Raw genomic sequence first — 6,417 nt, 5'->3', positions numbered from 1 at the left:
AACACTTGCTCTTGAAAGGTAACAAAAGAAATAATCTTTACTGGGAATATGCAATATGTGTTTCACTTGCTAATCTCTCATTGTCCGATTCCTGATCAGCTCTCACAGCCAGATCCCTATGCTCTCTGGAAACTTTCAACAAAATACATTTTCCTCTCACTTCAACTCTTTTAGGTAATTCATTACTTTTCAGGATCCTTATTCATTTCTCCATTCCAAAGGTTCTTTATCTTCACTAGTGTCCTTAAAGCAACCTTATCTGTAATTCCCACTCTGTTCACACAACCTCATACTTGGGGCTACCCTTTCTTCCCCACCGTGACTTTGATGACCCTCATCTGATTTTTCCATTTAAGCTTCCACAGTTTCCTTTGTCCTCATAATAACTGCTCCAGAATGCCAGAAGGTGAACAGTACCTTATAGGAACAGCTAAGTCTGAATTTATTTGCCAAAAGCAGAATGATGGACCAGTTATCAGTTTGATAAAAGCCTTCACAATTTGATTCCTAAGACTTGGGCTCAATTTACTTTTCTTTTGTTCCTTTGAGCTTGACCTTGACCACGAGGCTAACTTAGACCACGTCTGCTTTATGAGACCGGACCATGGGACACATGCTGTATTAACGTGTTAGGGCTGCCATAACAAAAATCCCACAAGCTGGATGGTTTAAACAATAGAAATGTATTCCCTCACAGTTCTGGAGGATAGAAATCTAAAGCTTAATGCCATATTCCAGGCCTTTGTCCTTGGCTTGTCCATCTTCTCCCTGCGTCAGTTCACATCATCATTTTTCTGTGTGTGTCTTCGTGTCTTTATGGAGTTAATTGTGTTCCCTCAACCACCAGTTCATATGCTGAAGTTCTAACTCATGTTGTGAGTGTATTTGGAGAAAGGCCCTAAAAAGTAAGTAATCAAAGTTAGATGATATCATAGGGGTGAGAATCGGATAGGACTGAAAAGACAAAGAATAGAGAAATATCTGTTTTGCCCTGCATGAACACAGAAGAAAAGCCACAGGAGGACATAGTGAGTAATGGCTGTCTCCAAGCCTGCAAAGGAGGGCTCACCAGATACCTACTCTGATGGCCCCTTGGTCTTGAACCTCTAGATTACAGAATTGTGAGGAAATAAATTTATGTAGTTTAAACCACTCAGTCTCTAGTATATTCTTTCAGCAGTCCAAGAAGACTAGTAGACTGCCCAGATTTTTATAAGGAAATTGGTTATACTGGATTAGGTAGAGTTCACTCCAATGACCTCATTTGAACTGTAAAGACCTTGTCACCAAATAATGGTGCTATCTCAAGTAATGAGGGTTAGGCTTCTAACATATCTCTTTGGGGGGTGGGGTGGGGTTACAATTCAACTCATAATAGACACGGACTCTGAAGCATGCCTCTCACTCATAAAGGAACCCTCAAATTGAGAGTCTAACTTTTTAAATTGCTATGTAAGACTACTAAAAAGATACAATAATTGACCTTGATTATATTAAAAGACACCAGCAAAAGCCTAATGAGTAGAATTATTTGAAAAATTGTATTAGTGGTACTAGTACATGACACACTTCTGATTTTATGGATACTTTCCACAGCCAGGTGATAAATACCACCTTAACATCCAACAAAGAAGCTGACGAGTGAGCATTAGAGGAATCAGTGAGTGAATTTCACGGGTAGGAGGAAAGTCCCACTGCATGGACAGGAGATGAACTCAAAGCTGACCTCATGCTGACAATGTGGTACGTGGTAGCTTCTGAAAGAACCTTGGGGTTTCCTCCTCCATATAAACCCAAAACAAAGGACAGTGGCTCTCATCTTTTCCATTCAAATAGCCCTGACTTTTGCCAGTTCTTTATGATATACATAACTTCTGTTGAGCCACATTGAGTCTACAAATTATTTCTTAAGCACACAGAACATGAATTCTCACAGGAAGCTTACATAGAGCATGGATTCTCAATATCACTCCCAATGGAGTAAACATAAGTGGGAGGGAAAAAGAAAAAAGAAACTTACTTTTTTTAAGTTTAAAAAAAAGATGCATATATAGTAAAAAAAAAAAAAAAAGCAGATACTCGCTATATCTTTGATACTAAAATTTTATAGGGAGGAGACAGAGATAGGAAAAAAAAATGCCTTAAAAGGCAAAAAAAAAAAAAAAAAAATTCAGGAGGTAATAACTTTTTTTAAATGGTTACTAAACACTGACATATAGAATTGGCATATCCCCTAGCTATGGCTCTTTGTAAACCTCAAACATCAAACTCCAATCCTCAAATACCTGCCTCCTCCCTTTACCTTTCCCCCTTGACATAGCCTGTGCCCTGTTCTGCTCCCTTCTTCCTCACTTTTTTTTTTTTTTTAACTGTATTAAAGATGAGCATTATAAGGTAATTCAACATTGGATAACTTTAAATGGAAATCCCCTTAAGTGTTTTCAAATATTTGTTTACCAATAATTGATAATAGATGGCAGGATATACTGGAGGACAGGAAAACATATCTGTCCGAAGTTCTAGGACATACCTTCAATGGAAGATGAGTTTAAGAAGAGAATTATGTAGTCATATTTCAGTATTAGGAAAATGAAAAAGTGTTTTTATTCGGAGATATTTTATGTGACTTGTATATGTTAATTTCCTGAGCTCATTGTGTGTTAATGTTTACATTATCATAAGGGGCTTCCCAGCTCAGTGGCTGCCAATGCAGGGGAAATGCAGGTTTGATCCCTGGGTTGGGAAGATCCCTTGGAGGAGGAAATGGCAACCCACTCCAGTATTCTTGCCTGGAAAATTCCCTGGACAGAGGAGCCTGGTGGGCTACTACAGTTCAAGGGGTCATAAAGAGTCGGACATGACTGAGTGACTGAGCATGAGCATGATACATTATCATACATAGTAAAACAATATTGTAAATATTATTTTAATTACTTCAGTGAAGGTTTTGATATATCTGTGGAAAAGCAAATCAATATAGATAGTGCAATGCTATTGAAAGCCTTCTTTAAGAATATTAGAAAATCCCACAAACAAATGCCCTTCACAACTGCCATTCATGCCAAAGAAAGAAGTGAAATAAATCCAATTCCAAGCAGACAGTCACAATGTTTATGGATTTCAATAAAAGTGCCCACAATTGAGTAAGGTCATGTCCTTTATTTAACTGTTTCTTTTTTCCTGAAAAGAAACAAAGAATGGCTCAATGACTTTTTAAATATTGTATTTGCTTAGGTTTTTTGCTAGTTTTTTTTTTTTTTCTGCCTTAAAAGTATTAGTTTCTAACTTCTTACAAATAAGTTTTAAGAAGCAACCCATTTAGTCTAAATCTTAATTAATCCTAATAAGAGGGAACTGTAGCTTTTTAAAAGTCTAAATGGGTCATCCTGAGCAGCTTTGTCAGCCATCATTTGGTCCAGGAGTGAGCAGCAGGTAAGGTTGTTTAAAGCTCAGATGCTGTAGAGAGTGCATCTGTCTTCCTAGGCAGCTCTAATTCTGCCTGGTCCACTGCCTCTATCTTTACGAGTTCTTTGATTGGTAATTGAGAGAATAAATCTTTGAAGGACTTACATGAATATGTGTATATTAAGAGTTCAGTAATAAAATACCTACCAAAGTATTTTATACAGTCTCCTTTCAAGTCTTGGACATTTAATTAATTTTGCTAGACTAAGATATGGAATCAGGATTCAATTATAGAGGTTTTGTTTTTGTTTTTCGGATGTTAGCAAATTCAATTTTTTTTTTTTTTTTTTTTACTCAGACGGCGTTTTCTCCCTCTTACTCTCCCAGACGGGAGAGAAGAATGATCATCAATGGCCAATGGCAGCTGCATCAAGCAGCACCAAACGCCAACTTCACACTCAGGAGAAAACTCTGCGTCTCTTCTTTGTGGTTTCGGGTGCTCTACACGATCAGAGAAACTTCTCTAGTAACAAACTATAGAAATGATCCCTGAAAGTATAGTCTTGAAAATTCAAATTTTTAATTTTCTGTTCCAAACTAGGAGTTATCTGTATTAGGGTCAGGACTGGGTTGGGGAGGAGCCACATCACAGACTTAAATATAAGTCATATCTACCAAGTGGAAAGCCACAGGGAGAATTCAAAGGAATTTGTCTGCAAAGCATAAAGTCTGTTAGGGAAAGGTTAATAATATTGGGGTTATTCAACCTGGAGAAAAAGCAAGATGAATTATTGATTTCTTGAAAATATTGCTGGGGAGGCGGGATGGGGCGGGAGAAAAAAAAAGGAAAAAAAAAAGAAAATATTGCTTTCATTAAAACACTCTCTTGTTTAGAATCATAAACAACTCCTAGAAGAGGAACTAAGAGAAGCTCCCTCTTACGTGAAGAAGCAGAATTTGAACAGACACTCAGATCCTACTAAACCAGGCTATGAATATCTCCGAATTTATTTTTCATGTTTTCCTTACAGGATCCCCCTACCTTCCAAGAGATAGTCTTAGTAATCCCCATTATCCTCAAGGGGATCCATATGATATCAAGATTAATACTAAAAACAATATTAAAAATAATAACCATCATTAATTGAGCATTCACTCCAGCACTTGTTCTAAGCACTTCACACTTTGCAATTATTAATTCTCATTCTTAATATAGTACTACAGAGTAACTATGCTGCTGCTGCTGCTAAGTCACTTAGTGATGCTCAATTTATATTTTAGGAAACCAAGGCTCAGGAGAAGTTAGACACATTGCCTAAAATCACAAGCTATAAGTGGCAGAAATAAAAATCAAAATTAGATTGAACTCCAAAGTCTGTGTTTTGTTCATTCCTCTATATTTCCCACCAAAGTGACTGAATGCTGAAAAAATGTGTTATATACAAAGATGCAGTTAACAAAGATGTTAACTGCAAAATGATTTATAATAATAATGAATGGGGTTTTATTCAAAGGAAAAACTATATATGAATTATCAAATAAAACTATGGGAAATGCACATGATGGAATAAAATAAATGCATATTAACATAGACAATGCTTATTACTGCATTAAATTGAAAGATCAACATGATAAAACGTGGTTGAAACCATGCTTTAAAAATGCCCAGAATAAGTCTGGAACTAACTACCCTAAAACATCAATAATGGGTGGGAAGGGATAGCATGATTAGAGGTAAATTTGGTTGTTCTTCCTATCTTAAATATTTTTACATTTTCTTTAATAAGAATATTATTCTTATGATTATTTAATAAATATTCTTAGGTAGCATATGATCTCTGATATTAGGAATAACTAAAATTGAATTTTGCCTTAAAAATCACTCTTTTATGGAACTCTGTCCATGATGCCTTTCCTCACTTCCATGACTTCTCTTTTCTGTTCAGTTTCTGTTCAGCTACTCTGCTTCAATGCCTATTAAGAGTCTTATAGTCTCCAAGATCCTTTTCCTAGCTCCCTCTTCCCAATATATTTTTTGGCCTGGACCATACTTTCGGCTTTTCTATAGCTTGGAAGTTTTTCTTTCCTTTTTATTGCAAGCATGTTTTATTTCCTAAGGTATAATTTAGAGTCTTATGAACCTCAACAAATGTGCCAATGGTTTAATTAATGGAAGTCTTAACGCTCCTAGGAGAGCAACAAGATTATCTCTATCTTGACTGAGCCAAAAGCAAGAGAATCAGATGTAGCATTCACATGGGGAAGGAGATTTAACATTTGTTCCTAAAAAATATTTACTGCCATTAAAAGCTGTTATATGCTGGAGTAAGTGACCAAGTGGAATCTAGATTTACTACACTAGAGAGTGTTAATAATAACTTGGCTTGATGAACACTGTCTTTGGTAAAGTCATAATGACACTAAAATGGTATCTGAAAAGTCATTTTCCATTTCAAGAATTATTTGGTATTCCACTATTAGACAAAAAGTTTTGTTTTTTCTCCTCTGCAATAAAAATGCAATTGACAGTAATTACTAAGCCACAATATTTTGCTAAATTAATATGAGTCTATATAAAGAGAAACCCCCCAGGAGAGATGATTTTGCTTTTCATAGGTACCTTTGAGGATCAACAGAAGATTATCTGAAAATTTAGGAACATGAGACCTTTTAAAATTGTGTAGCTCTAAAATGTTATTTCCTTTTATTTGTTTCTCTTTGAGAAAACAGAAACTTAGCTTTTCAGCCCCATCCATATATCAAAAGATGCTAGAAACCTGATACTCTGTTTTATCTATCTCAGTGTCTGCTAGAAACCGAAATTGTGCTTGTTAATATAGCAAATACTAAATAAATATCACTGAATGTATAAATGAATAAATGTTTATCTTCCATTGGCCTTTGCAGGCTAATCTTGAGCCTCAGCATAAACTGGAAGTATAGAAGTTTTCCCCTCTAGGAATAGAAAATGTGGGCAGGATCACACTTTTCTTGCAAGATCTATTAGGTAAT

General features: G+C 35.8%; 1 non-coding gene across 1 annotated transcript; it reads right to left on the bottom strand.

Moving 5' to 3' along the window:
* Nucleotides 1-3,757: 3,757 nt before the first annotated feature.
* On the bottom strand, nucleotides 3,758-3,970 carry LOC129623942 (small nucleolar RNA U3). The gene has a single exon (XR_008700689.1). It is a non-coding gene; the product is annotated as a small nucleolar RNA U3 (small nucleolar RNA).
* Between the last annotated feature and the right edge of the window lie 2,447 nt (nucleotides 3,971-6,417).

The sequence above is a fragment of the Bubalus kerabau genome, chromosome 11, assembly GCF_029407905.1.
Source record: "Bubalus kerabau isolate K-KA32 ecotype Philippines breed swamp buffalo chromosome 11, PCC_UOA_SB_1v2, whole genome shotgun sequence".
Taxonomy (NCBI): domain Eukaryota; kingdom Metazoa; phylum Chordata; class Mammalia; order Artiodactyla; family Bovidae; genus Bubalus; species Bubalus kerabau.
Note: the sequence above shows the minus strand (reverse complement) of the source record. Positions and strands in the feature narration are given on the sequence as shown.